The sequence below is a fragment of the Myotis lucifugus genome, unplaced genomic scaffold (genome assembly GCF_000147115.1).
Source record: "Myotis lucifugus unplaced genomic scaffold, Myoluc2.0 scaffold_44, whole genome shotgun sequence".
NCBI classification, from domain to species: Eukaryota; Metazoa; Chordata; class Mammalia; order Chiroptera; family Vespertilionidae; genus Myotis; species Myotis lucifugus.
Genome location: NW_005871092.1, coordinates 5,687,222 through 5,701,151, shown reverse-complemented (window position 1 = coordinate 5,701,151; position 13,930 = coordinate 5,687,222). Strand labels below are relative to the sequence as shown.

At 52.3% G+C, this 13,930-nt stretch overlaps 1 long non-coding RNA gene across 2 annotated transcripts; it reads right to left on the bottom strand.

The window, feature by feature from the left end:
* Window positions 1–4,294: 4,294 nt before the first annotated feature.
* LOC111825874 lies at window positions 4,295–13,347 on the bottom strand. Of its 2 annotated transcripts, none has more exons than XR_002829091.1 (2): window positions 12,944–13,347; window positions 4,295–5,374 (listed from the first exon to the last, which is right to left on the bottom strand). It is a non-coding gene; the product is annotated as an uncharacterized LOC111825874 (long non-coding RNA). The 2 variants fall into 2 exon arrangements; XR_002829090.1 differs by lacking the exon at window positions 12,944–13,347 and adding an exon at window positions 7,467–7,593.
* Window positions 13,348–13,930: the final 583 nt, after the last annotated feature.

Sequence of the window (13,930 nt, the reverse complement as noted above, 5' to 3'; positions counted from 1 at the left end):
GTCACCACTTCGGTCCAGAGTGACCACAGCCATGGTTTATCTTCGGTCCTTCTCTGGTGCTCTCCGTGGCATTTGCCACGATTGGTTACCATCGCACTGAAACTCGACTCCCTGCCTCACTCGGTGGTTAGCCCTCCCACACTCTCAGCAAAGCTCACAAAACTATGTTGGGAGTCCATGGCCCCTCGTGACTGACCTTTGCCCGCCCACTGCTCAGCGTCCCTCCCAGAACGCCCCACCTTCGAATCTTGCTCTCCAGCACCTCCAACCCACTGAGCGTGCCCTGACTGCACCATGCCCTCCCCCTCTGCAGCCGGGCCCATGGCATTTCTTCTGTACAGTGTCCAAGGCTTCAAGGAGGTAGAGCGCAGAGAGGATCTGGCCCCAGGGGAACAGGTAAGGGTAACATCACTGTTTGAAATCTGGTCCACAGCTCCTTGGCGTTCCCATGTGAGTTTCCCATGGGCTCCCTCGCCCTAAATCAAAGGCAAGCCTGAGACACACCCTCTCTATGAGCCTGTCTTGATGGGCCCAACCCGGCCTGCCCAGTGAATTCTTTGCGTGCCTGAAGTTGAACATCACGTTAGACACTTGCAAGTGTTGCCCAGTACTGCTAGCTTTTCGTGTGTTCCTGCTCCCCGGTTGACATGTAGTGTGATCTCAGTATTGAGTGCCAGGCTTTGTGCTAACCGTATCCCACGTGATAGGTCATGGTAGCTCCACTATACAGGGGTGGAGACCAAGGCTCAGGGCTAGAAAAACATGCCTGACCACTCAGCCAGTGAGCCCAGAGCTGGGATCGCTCAGGTCGAGCCCACTTCCAAACCCACGCCCTTTTCCTCTGCATCCCATCGCCTGTGGCCTTCCAAAGGCAAGGGCTGTCTGTGTCCCCCACATTCTAAACCTCCCACGTGCACTGCACAACATAGGTTCTCTGGGGGAGACTGGCTGGTTCCCTTCAGTCTGGCTCTGAGCCCCATCAAGACCACCAAGGCGTGGTGATGAACAACAGCAGGGGGTACTCCCTAGCTGTGTGTCTTAAGGCCCCTTATTTAGCCTCTCTAGGCCTCAGTTTGTTCAACTGCAAAATGGACAAAATAATAATGTCCACCAGAACATGGTTGCCTAATTACTATAGCACGAACAGTGCAGTACCCGACACAAAGCAATCGCTCAAGAAACTTCAGTGATTTTTATTCAGAGTAAGGAACCATTTAGACTTGAAGAACCCCACCAGCTCTGGGAGCCTCCGTTTCCTCATCGGCAGGCTAGGAGGGGTGCCTACTCTGGCCATCTCATTGGGTGGTGCGGCCACATGAAGTCAGGTAGGCGCTCAGACACAGGTGAGTGTGACATTAACAGATGGTGTTGGGTCAAGAGGCTTTCTTGGTATTATTTTTAGAAGTTTAATCATTTGTTAACTTTAATTTTTGTGCTTCCCCCCACCCCCCTAGTCTTTATAAGAACACCCCAACACAAAACAAGCTCACAACCTCTTTTATACGCTTCAAGAATAGCTCTCTCTTTGTCCAATAATAGCCTGAGATTGAGATCCCCTTGACAATATGCTAATAGGTAGTAATCGTAACAGAAATCACGTGGCTGTTGAGTGCAGGCTATAGCGTCAGACTGCCCAGGTTTGAGTCCAGCCCTACCAGCAAGTAGCTGGGGAACGAGTGACAATTTACTCAACTTCTCGAAGTCTGAATTTCCACTCCTGTAAAATAAGAACACCTACCTCAGAGGGCTCCTGTGAGACTCCGGTAGAACAGGACCCAGCACGATACAAAATAAGCCCTCAAACATCACTTTTATGTAAAAAGTTGCTACCATTTAATAAGGATCTACTATCTGCCCAGTCCTGAGCTCGGTATATCACATGGTTGATGTCACACAGCTCCTTACCACCCCTACCCCGCCTCCCACCCTCATCTCCCCAGTTCCAGGCCCAGCACGTGGGCAGGTGGCATGAGGCGCCGTGGCCAGCCAGGCGGCAGGCTGCTCTAACGGGGAACATCAAGGTGTGTGCCTGGGGCTCGGCCCTTTCGGGGGTTTCAGAGCTGTTGGGCCAGTGTTTCCTGGGTGGAGGGATTGCCCTCGCCTGCACAGCGATGCTTAGGAACACCAGCTAAAGAAGAGCTGAGGCTCATGCCCATGGAAGTTGTCTCTGTTTCCAGAAAGATCTTCACAGTTGTCTGACTCAAAGCCAGCCCAGGCAGCAGAGCTGAGCTGCCAGTCCCTATAGCAGTGATGGCGAACCTATGACACGCGTGTCACCTCTGAACTCATTTTTTTGGTTGATTTTTCTTTGTTAAATGGCATTTAAATATATAAAATACATATCAAAAATATAAATCTTTGTTTTACTATGGTTGCAAAGATCAAAAAATTTCTATATGTGACACAGCACCAGAGTTAAGTTAGGGTTTTTCAAAATGCTGACACGCTGAGCTCAAAAGGTTCGCCATCACTGCCCTATAGTATTGGGGGACATGCCATAGGCTCCACAAAGCCACCCGTCCTACCCAGTCCCTCCTGCCCAGGGCGGGCAGGGGGCCCCTCCTCCCCACAGAGCCAAACAGCCTCCCCCGCCTGCCCACCCGCCGGGTGTGTCCCCAGCCCTCCCGGCCCTGCTGGACAAGGCCCATTGTTGGCCGGAAAGCCCTGGAAAGGGTGGGGACTCGGTGCTGGCAGCTTTTGAGAAAGCCCCGGGTGGTCCAAAGCCTAGTGCCCACAGCTTCCGGGCGACCCACCCCCCACCTTGAGGACCTGTTCTCCCCACCCCCAAATTCCCTTCTCCCCACATCAGGCCAGGACTCCGATCAAACCTGCCCCTTGGCTCCCGCGGAGCTGGGTTGTCCCAGAGAGAGGGCTGAAGCAGGTCAGGGCTCTGGGCCGGGGTGTAATGTGAGCACGTTTATTTTACTTTCCAATCTCAACTGGATGAAAATGCTCTCCAGGGCCTGCCATTGTGCCCAGCACAATAGCGGCCCCGGGAGAGGTTTCTCTGTATTTATTTGTGCTGTCCCCCTGCTGCTGCCTCTAACACAGCCCTTCCCTGCAGATACAAAGAAAAGTTGGCTTGGGAAACCCTCCCTCCACGACAGAGGCTCTTTCTACCTTCCCTTCGCATGATTTACTTGGCCCTCCCAGCACACCCTGAAGGGCCTGGAGGCGGGCAGAGCCTCTCTGCTTGGGGCCCCAGAGCTTGGGAATCCGGCCCCGGGTCCAGGGTCCAGGAGTTCAGATGCTAAGAGAGTGGATGGCGGTGGTGATGGCAGCAGCTCACATTGTCTGAGGACCTCAGGGACGTCCGGTGCTGGGCAAAGACTTTGTGTAGATTATTTTATTGACTCTGCGAAGGGTAAGCCCAGGACTAGGAGAGGCCCACTGAAAAGCAAGTGGGCTCTAGCTGGTTTGGCTCAGTGGCTACAGCAGTGATGGCGAACCTTTTGAGCTCAGTGTGTCAGCATTTTGAAAAACCCTAACTTAACTCTGGTGCCATGTCACATATAGAAATTTTTTGATATTTGCAACCATAGTAAACAAAGATCTATATTTTTGATATTTATTTTATATATTTAAATGCCATTTAACAAAGAAAAATCAACCAAAAAAAATGAGTTCGCGCGTCACCTCTGATATGCGTGTCATAGGTTCGCCATCACTGGGCTAGAGCATTAGCTTGCTGACTGAAGCGTCCTGGATTCAATTCCAGTCAAGGGCATGTACCTCAGTTGCAGGCTTGATCCCCGGCCCTGGTCTGGGCATGCAGGAGGCAACCAATTGATGTGTCTCTTTCACCATTGATGTTTCTATCTCTCTCTCACTCTCTCTCAAATATATATATATATATATATATATATATATATATATATATATATATATGTATTTTAAAGCAAGCAGAATTCTTGCCCTTCCCACCAAGCCCCAAAGCCACATTCTTGTTAATGTCACAGCTCCCTGGAGTCTCCATGTTAAAACCTGTTTTTGTATCGATTTGCCAAAACATTCACCTTTTCAAAGACAAATACCAGCCTTTCTCAGCAAAGTGGAGCCTGGCCGGGGGTGGCGTTTCGTTCTAAACTGGACCCATGCTGGTCCAGGAAGCAGGTTCCTTCATTCCTGCACAGTCTCGACTGTGTGCTTCTGAGGGAAAAGTTAGACCTTGTGGATGGCAGTTACACTCCCGTCAGACAGGAGTGAGACTCAGCTGACTACCGTGTTTTGTTTTGTTTTTTAAAATAGAAGCAGTACCCCTGTCCTCCACAAAAATATAAGGCATTTCAGACAATTCAAATACAATGGCTAGTATTTATTCATCATTATTTTAATCAGACGGCTGCCAGTGAATGTGACACTTTCACAAGCATCGCCTGGGGTCCCCACCAGCAGCCAGTTAAGTGTTGTCCTGGGTACACAGATGGGAGGTGGCCTGACTGGTCCAGGCGTGGGGAGTTGGGGGAGGAACCGAGATGTGGCCCCAGGTGGAAGGGCTAAGCTCGCACTTCTGTCCATGAGAAGATTCAGATTTGCTAGGTCTGGGGCGGGACCTGGGAAGCTGTATCTTAACATTTAAAAGCTTCCAGGTGATTCTGATGATCAGCCAAGTTTGGGAACCGGTGCCCCATGCTGCATGATCTCGGTTCAAGAGTGGAGTTGGTCCGTGACTAACCAAGAGTCCACTACCAGGCTTTATCACTCACTGTCGCCCTAGTTCATGGGACCAGAAATCAGACAAGGCCCAGGACGTCTGCCCTTACAGAGGCCTCCAGCCTTCAGGGGCCTCCCTAAGGGAATCACTGGCATCTTCGCTCAGCACAGCAGGGCGTCCAGCCCTCTGGACAGATTCCATCAGAATCTGCTCAGATGTCACCTCATTTGCAAGGAGATGAGGGAGATTGTCTCCACTTCAAGAAAGAAGCAGATGAGGGGAGCACAGTTGTTCTAAGGCAGTGGTTCTCAACCTTCTGGCCCTTTAAATACAGTTCCTCATGTTGTGACCCAACCATAAAATTATTTTCATTGCTACTTCATAACTGTAATGTTGCTACTGTTATGAATCGTCATGTAAATATCTGATATGCAGGATGGTCTTAGGCGACCCCTGTGAAAGGGTCATTTGACCGCCAAAGGGTTCCCAACCCACAGCTTGAGAACTGCTGCTCTAAGGAAAACAGAGAAGTAAAGAATTATTGGCCTGATTGATTCTGGAATTTCAGCAAAGCCCTTCTGGGGAATGCTTCTCCTTGGGTTGCAGCTGGACTGGCCATGGGCTGCAGTGGGTGGAGGATGGAGGCGTGGAGGGCGGTGCCAAGGATCACTGGTGAGTTTCTGGGTTGTGCCACAGGACAGGTGTAGGACCTGCAGTGTTCTTCGAAGGAAGAGCAGATTAGGGCAGAGAGGTCAGGAGGTCAACATGACAACAGGAGTTAAACCAGAGGGAGCAGCACCTGATTGAGGGCATTACCGTGCAGGGGCCGCAACAGGAATGAACATGTGCAGCCACACAAAAACTTGTGAGTGTTCCGAGTAGCATTATTCATAACAGATCAGACACGGAAACGGTTCAAACATCCATCGGTTGAATCGATACATAAAACGTGATATACCCATACAATGGATAGTAGAAAGCAATAGAAAGCAATGAAGTACTGACACATGCTACAACACGTCGGACCTTGAAAACATCACACTCTGTGGAAGAAGCCAGGCACATGAAGACCATTCGGATAGGATGGTTTTGGGGAATATTATATAACTAGAGGCCTAGTGCACGAAATTCGTGCACGGGAGGGGTGGGGTGTCCCTCAGCCCAGCCTGCACCCTCTCACAATCCGCAATCCGGGACCCCTCAGGGGATGTTTGACTGCTGGTTTAAGCTGGATCCCATAGGGATCCCTGCGGATCGCGCCTAAACTGGCAGTTGGACATCCCTCTCGCAATCAGGGATTGTTGGCTCCTAACTGCTCTCCTGCCTGCCTGCCTGATTGCCCCTAACCACTCTGTCTGCTTGCCTGATTGCCCCTAAACACCTCTGCCTGCCTGCCTGATTGCCCCTAACCACTCTGCCTGCCTGCCTGATTGCCCCTAACTGCTCACCTGCCTGCCTGATCACCCCTAACCACCTCTGCCTTGGCCCCCACCACCATGGCTTTGTCCGGGAGGTCGTCCAGAAGGATGTCCGGAAGGTTGTTTGGCTGACCAGTCTAATTAGCATATTATGCTTTTATCATTATAGATTCTTTTTCTATGACATTTCTAGAGTAGGTACATCTATATAGTCAGAAAATAAATTAGTGGCTACCTAAGGCTAGGAGAATGGGGTGACTACTAATGGGTATGAGGTTTCCTTTTAGGGTGAGGAAGATGTTCTAAAATGCATTGTGGTGTCGGTTGCACAACTCTGTTATGATATTAAAATCATTAAATTGTACTCCACCGGTTCCTCTAATCCCCAAGTCTTGGAGCACTCACTCAATGCCAGACATTATGCTAAGATTTTTGTGTGTTTCACTCTTCGGCCTCCTTACAATGTGCTTGAGAATTTGTGTTATCAACCCATTTTTCAGATGAATCACGCCAATGTCACAGAGATCATAAAGGACGGAGCAGGGCCTATAACCAGACTCTCCAACGCTTCAGTCTGGAGGACAGCTCGAATCAAGACATGACCTGCTGGGGGAAATCTTTCTCACAGCTTCCCAAGCTGCCCCACTTTTCCGACCCCCTGGAGGAGGCCCACCTGGTGGCTAGGCCATGGATGGATTCTGGGACACCACTTTGGCCTTCCCAGTTGTGGTCTGAATCCAGCGACAATTGTGTGAGGTTAGGCGATGAACCCGACCCAAGCCCTCAGGTCGATGGGCAGATCAAAGAACAGGTCCACAAGTCAGACATACTCGCAAGGTCATTCTCCGACCAGTCCACGTCGCCACATCTGTTTGCGCGAACAGGTTACTGTTTCCCGAGGAGAGAGGAAACGGCTCCTCAAATGCATTCACTTCAAAAAGATCCTTGTTCCTTGCCATCTAGGACCTGCCGGTCCTTGGCTCCAAACCCGACACCCCACTCCCTTCTGCTCTGGGACCATCTGTAAGCATTGCTTGAATTACACTAAAAATTCCCAACGAGCTCCCCAAGCAGCGTATGATTGTAGTGGCCCCGTTTCAAACGTCCTGCCCTGCTAGAGGTTCCTCTGTAAGGATTCCCATTTGCATTCTCTCAGTTGTGTCTGCCAGAGAAAACTGTGGCTACCTGAGGCCGGTCCAAACGGAAGCCGGGAGGCTGCATGGCAATGATCCGCTCTCCTCCTCCCATCTTTGTCCTTTGCCCTCCCCCTCCCCTTGAGTAGCTTGATCTTGAAAGAAAAACAAGCACAGCCCTGTGAGCCAGCAGGAGCGCGGAGAGCTCACTGTCACCGTGTTTAGAATACTCAGCCCCATCGTGACCCCAGAGGATCTCACCTGGAAGATTTTGTTCCAGAATTTTCCAGACATTTCACTGTGGGCCCCATCGGATGTCAAAAGGATGCGTGGCCATCAGCAGAGAAGGGAAAGACCATTTCCTCAGGTTGGCTAACTGGGGAAAGGCAGCTTTTTTAAAAATTTAATATATATATATTTATTGATTTCAGAGAGGAAGGGCGAGGAAGAGAGAGATAGAAACATCCATGATGAGAGAGAATTGATTGGCTGCCTCCTGCACACCCCCTACTGGGGATGGAGCCCGCAACCCGAGCATGTGCCCTTGACCAGAATCGAATCTGGGACCCTTCAGTCCGCAGGCCGATGCTCTATCCACTGAGCCAAACCAGCTAGGGCAAGAGCAGCTTCTTTAATACTTGGCTTCTCCTTTTGTGGTCCTGGACCAGCGCCATCAGCATCGCCGGGGAGCTGGTCAGAAATGCAGAATCTCTGGTCCCACCCAGGACCTTCTGATTCAGAATCTGCATGTTGACAGGATCCCCGGGTGAGTCCCACGCACATTATTATTTATGAAGCATGGCTCAGTAGACGAGGCTCTACTGCCAATGGCAATGGAGTTTCTCATTTCCCCTTTGAGGCTGTACGTTTTTTAATGGCTTTGTGCCATTTATTTTCCCACAAAGCACCTGGCACCGTGCTGAGCATCAGACACAGAGAGGTGGAGGGTGGAGACCTGAGTGGGTGGGTGGTTGAAATCATAGCCCCAGCTCCAGGCCTTGGCACCAAGTAGAACCCTTCTGCATGTCGTAATTGCTAGAAGGGCTAACTGGGAGCCCTGTTTCCTGTGCCATGGGGGGCATGAGTGAGTTTCATCACCTTGAGGGCAGGTCTGCCATCTTGACAATTACTGCATCCACCCATGTTGGGAACGTCTGTACTAGACGCTGAGCTAAGTGCGTCATGTACCTCCTGTAATCCTCACAACAACCCGTGAGGTGAGTACAACTTTGATTCCCGTGTGACTGAGGGGGTGGCCCAGCTACAGAGAGGTGGAGGGGAGAGTCCAACCAGAACCCACATTCCAATGTTTCTTAACTTTTTCATTATCGCCTCCCTCCAGGTCCCGAGGGCAGACCTCGGCTAAGTGGCCTAGAACCTAGAGTCCAGCAGCCTGTGGACACATTTTTTGTCCTGTGATGTTGTGATATATAATTTATATATATTTGGTCTTCATCCCATTTCCGGCACAGAGCCCCTAAAACCCTTGGAATGTCCTAAATGATAAGAGCAATAGAGATGTTTTGATATTTATAAGAAACCCCTTTCAGTCACACCTGAGATTATGTTAATGAGGTGGCTTTCAGAAACACCAAACTTGGGGGGCCGGTTGCCAAGGGAAGCAACCGTGTGATTGGAGGGTTGGGACTTTCAGTCCCACCCCCTGACCTCCCGGAGGAAAGAGGCTGGAGGTTGGATCAATCACCAGTGGGCAAGGATGTAATCAATCATGTCCACGTACTAAAGCCAAAAGGAGAGGTTTGGAGAGCTCCCGGGTTGGTGAACATCTGGGGGTTTGGGGGAGTGCTGTGCTCAGAGGAGGCATGGAAACTCCGTGCCCTTTCTCCGCAACTGGTCCTGGGCGTCTCTTGCATCGGCTGTTCCTGAGTTACATCCCCTTCTGAGAAGCCTACAATCTGGTAGGTGAAATGTTTCCCGAGTTCTGTGAGCTACTCTAGCAAGTTAATCCAACCTGAGGAGGAGATGCAGTGACCCAGCAGCGGCTGCAGGTCCTCTATGTTTTATCACAATAAAAAGAATTAGCCCTCGCCGGTTTGGCTCAGTGGATAGAGCGTCGGCCTGTGGACCGGAGGGTCCCGGGTTTGATTCCGGGCAAGGGCACGTCTCTCAAGTTGCAGGCTTCCCCCCAGCATCTGCTGCTTGGGTCGCTGTGAGAATGAAACAGGCTGACGTTTGTACAGCAACTGCCTTTTCCTGGGCGCCCCTCCTCACTGCATCAGCTGGAGAGGCCCCCTTGTGGTTGAAGAAACCTCTGGTGCTGAGAAGTGGTTTCAAATTACTGGGGAACAAACCCTCTGGCATTCACTGTTCTGTGTCCCTGACACCTTCACCCGCGCACCCAGAGGGCCCGATGCACCCCTCCCCGCTGAGCTTGGTGTGAACCCACCACCTAGACTACAGGGTGGCGGCGCTCGATTTGGTTTCAGGACTGTCTGCAGCAGAACAGCCCACTTCCGGGCCCTGCGGGTCTAGGTTGGGGTCAGCTGTCACCCTAAGAGGGTTGAGAATGAGCTAAAAACCAGGTCATCTCATCCCGGGGGCCAGCCACTCAGTGAATTAGAATTTGAGTGTGAGTGGCCCTTTTGTGGAAGTGGCAAAGCAGTGAAGACCCAGGATTTGACAGCACCCGGGTTTGGGAAAGGGGTGTGGGGAGCAGTGCTGAGCTTTTCAGAGGCCGAGGATTCCTCTTAATAGTTGTTTTTTTTCAATATGTTTTTATTGATTACAGAGAGGAAGCAAGAGGGAGAGAGATAGAAACATTCATGATGAGAGAGAATCACTGATCAGCTGCCTCCTGCAAGTCCCCTACTGGGGATCGAGCCCACAACCTGGGCATGTGCCCTTGACCAGAATCAAACCTGGCACCTTTCAGGCCAACGCTCTATCCACTGAGCCAAACCAGCTAGGGCTCCTCAAGATGGTTTTAAGTCAGGTGCTTCAGTTGTGTTCTTGGACGGGGCATCGAAATCCCATTTTAAATGCACACTGCATCCATTTCTGATTGATTTTTGTTTGTCTAGAGCAGTGATGGCGAACCTTTTGAGCTTGGCATGTCAGCATTTTGAAAAACCCTAACTTAACTCTGGTGCCGTGTCACATATAGAAATTTTTTGATATTTGCAACCATAGTAAAACAAAGACTTATATTTTTGATATTTATTTTATATATTTAAATGCCATTTAACAAAGAAAAATCAACCAAAAAAATGAGTTCGCATGTCACCTCTGACACGTGTGTCATAGGTTCGCCATCACTGGTCTAGAGCCTCTGGGACTTGCCAAGTCTCCATCAATAAAGGAGAGGATTGAGGAAGAGGTAGTGAAAGGGCTGGAGCCAGTGGGGGGAATGGGCAATGGATAGGAGCTGCCCCCAGCCTGCAGAGAGGGGGTGCAGTTAGAGGAGGTGCTCACAGCGATGGCCACCAGGGGACTTGCTGGGGTTCAGCCAGTCCAGTGAGAGCCCCGCGAGGGCAGGAAGTGTGGGGTGTGACAAGGCATGGGGTTTGGAACCAGGAAACCTGAGTGTTGAGTCCCAGTTCCGGAAGAGAGATTACTTGGATGGAGGTGGTTAATCCCTACCTTTTGCTCTTAGCAACCTCAGGCCTCAGTCCGAGCCAGCCCTGCCCTCACCCTTGCGGAAAGGCCAGCTCAAAGGCCCAGCTGAGTGGGGCTGGACCTGCCGAGGACTCTCGCCCGCTGGCCCCTGCTGGCTGCCCGGCTGGAATCCGGCCAAGAGTGCCCAGTCACCAGACTGGAGGCTGGTTCTAGCATGGCAAGCTGCACAATCAGATTCTGAGAATTTGCAAGGAAACTGGAGATCAGTGATAGTGACCTTGGGGACACGAGACCGGAGCCTGGGCACCACGCAGGGCCACTTGCAAGATGAAGAAAGGGAGGGAGGAGGAAAGAGAGAAAAGAAATCGTGAGAAGGCGAGAGCACCCTCGTCCTGGCTGGTTCCACAGCTCCCTTGCACGAGGCCCCTCAACACTGCCTCCTGCCCTCTGCTCCTGCGAGGAAAGCCCTCTGCCACAGCCTCCACTTGTTCTAATTCTTGAGCCCCCACCAGCCCAGCCCCCCCTCCCCCACCCTCCCACCCCCCACCCCCCAGAAGAGTGGCAGAGAGAATTAAATGAAATGATGTGCGTGGATGAGTTTGAGGGCTCACTCCTGGGGCTCTAACTCCCTGGAGGTCCCGGAGGCCCTTCTTTTTTAAAAATATATTTCTATTGATTTCAGAGAGGAAGGGAGAAAGAGAAAGAGAGAGAGAGAAACATCAAGGATGAGAATCATTGATCGGCTGCCTCCTGCATGCCCCCTACTGAGGTTGAGCCCACAACCCAGGCATGTACCCTGACAGGGAATCGAACCGTGACCTCCTGGTTCATAGGTAGAGGCTCAATCATTGAGCCATGCCAGCTGGGCCTATGAGCCCTTCTCTTTCTCCCCCACCCCCACCTCCACCCCACCCCCCGCATCCCAACCTGCTGCCACTTCTGTATTCAACTCAGGGATATTCCCCTCTTTTCCAGTTTGTGTCCCCACGGCCCCACCCGCACCCCATCAGCCTTCCCTTGAGAGCAGGGCCTTGTCCACCATGTTCATGCTCCATGAGCCCTTCCTGGGAACACCTGGTGCCTAACCGGCCTCAGGTCCCATTGGAGGACTGACTGAGCATAAGGGTGACGACGTTTTCCACTGAGTCACCCATGTTGCTGGGAACTGCAGGGTCAACCTCAGGGCTTCCTTGTCCGTCACCCTGTGCCCAGGCACAGAGCCTTGGCATTGAACTTCCCAAATGTTCCGCCCCCAGTCCTCTCCTCCCCACCTGGGTTTCCATTACCCCAGAGACTTCTTCCTGGCGGGGCCACAGCCTTCTGTGCTCCACCCTGCACTCTGCCTGGAGGGAGCTGTGAGGCCCCTCCCTTTTCAGAGCCGCCCAATCCCCTTGGCTTTCAAATCCCTTGGTGTTCTGGGCCCCACCCCTCCAGCCCCACCTCCTCCACTCCTGGCTTCTCCCCTTTCTTTGTTTTGTTTGTTTGTTTTCTTAATATGTTTTCCATTGATTTTTAGAGAGAGTAGAAGAGGGGGGAAGGGAGGGAGAGAGAAAGAAACATGGATGTGACAGAGACATCAATGGGTTGCCTCCCAAATGTGCCCGGACCCAGGTACGTGCCCTTGACTGACAATCTGTATGTGGGCCGACGCTCTAACCATTGAGCTTACCGGCCAGGGCTGGCTTCTCCCTTTTGGCTTCATTAACAAGGAACTGTTTGACCTTAAGTGGTTCACCTCCCTGCCTTTGCCCCCCCCCCCCCCGCCCCCGTCCTTTCTGCCTGGAAGGCTGCACTCACTCCAGCACCCCTGTCACCTCACTAGCTCTCAGTTTTTAAGAAACAGCTCAGCCGTCACCTCTTCTCGCAGACGCGTGGGGCGCATGCAGGCTGGCCCAGGGCCCTCTGCTCTTCCCAGAATCCCTGTGCTTCAGTCACATCAGAGTGCCCACCGGGAACGGTAGCAGTGGGCATTGTTCACGTGTCCGCCTGCTCCCCGAGGCTGTGACGGCCGGCCTGGCACTGCAATGAGCGCCAGGAAAGTTTTGGCAGCTGTGGACCTGGTTTAATGCCTGCTCCGTTCTCTTCCAGCTGCGACTCTGGGCAAGTTGTTTAACCTCTGTCAACCTCAGGTTCTCCAACCCTATGATAGACATAATCATCACCTCCACATCACAGGGTCGTTGGGAAATTGAAGGCATCGCATGTACAGCACTTCGCACCAGGCTGGGTTCGTGGGGACGGCTCCCTGGATGTTAGCTGCTAATATAACAGAGAACAAAACGTCTAGGACTCCTAGGGCAAAGGTGTCCAAACATCAGGGCGGACTCTGCTGTTCCAAGAAGAACTGAGAAGTCTTGGAAAACAGCAGTAAGAACAACAACACGTCTCCCTTCCCAAGTCCTCCTGCAGGGAAGCTGAAGGGGGAGACGTGCTGAGAAACCGGGAGTCCTGAACAAACCATGACTGAGGTTTGAAAGTGAAAATGGAAACGTTGAAAGGGAAGCGTGGATTTCCTTTGGGAACAGATGGGGAGGACTTGGGCCTGTGGAGACACTGGAGGGACAGATGGCAAAGATGGAGAGAATGTGGCGCCTGGTGGCAGCGGTGGGGGGGGGGGGGAACACACGACTCAGGGCCCTGGCTGAGCTCCCTGTGGAATGCCACCCGCCGGGGGGTTGGTACAGCGGCCCAGGAACTGCAGCGTCGGACTTGCCAAGGCGGCTCCAGAAATTCTAGCCCTTCTCAGGGGAGCCTGGGCTCTGAGAGAAGGCAGCAAATCGACGTTTCACAAACTCGTGTGTGTGTGTGTGTGTGTGTGTGTGTGTGTGTGTGTGTGTGTGAATGTTTGAGGCGGCGGTTGCCCTGAGAGGTTGCAAGAGGGTTGGAACAATTTCCCAAAAACTGGATAGGCGGGGGGACAGGGCTCAGCTATCGCCACTTCCCACCAGGCTGCCCCTCCCAAGAAGGCCAAGGCAAAAGCGCGCTGGCCCAGAGGCCTAGCGGGAGGGGCTCTAGGGACTCCTCTGCCTCCGGGCGCAGGCCTCAGTCTCCTTCTCCGGGCAGGGGGCCGGCATCCCCCGCCCCAGGAAAAAAGCTTCCGGAGGCCCGCCCGAAGCCGGCCCCCTTCCCCGGAAGCCTCCCCGAGGGGG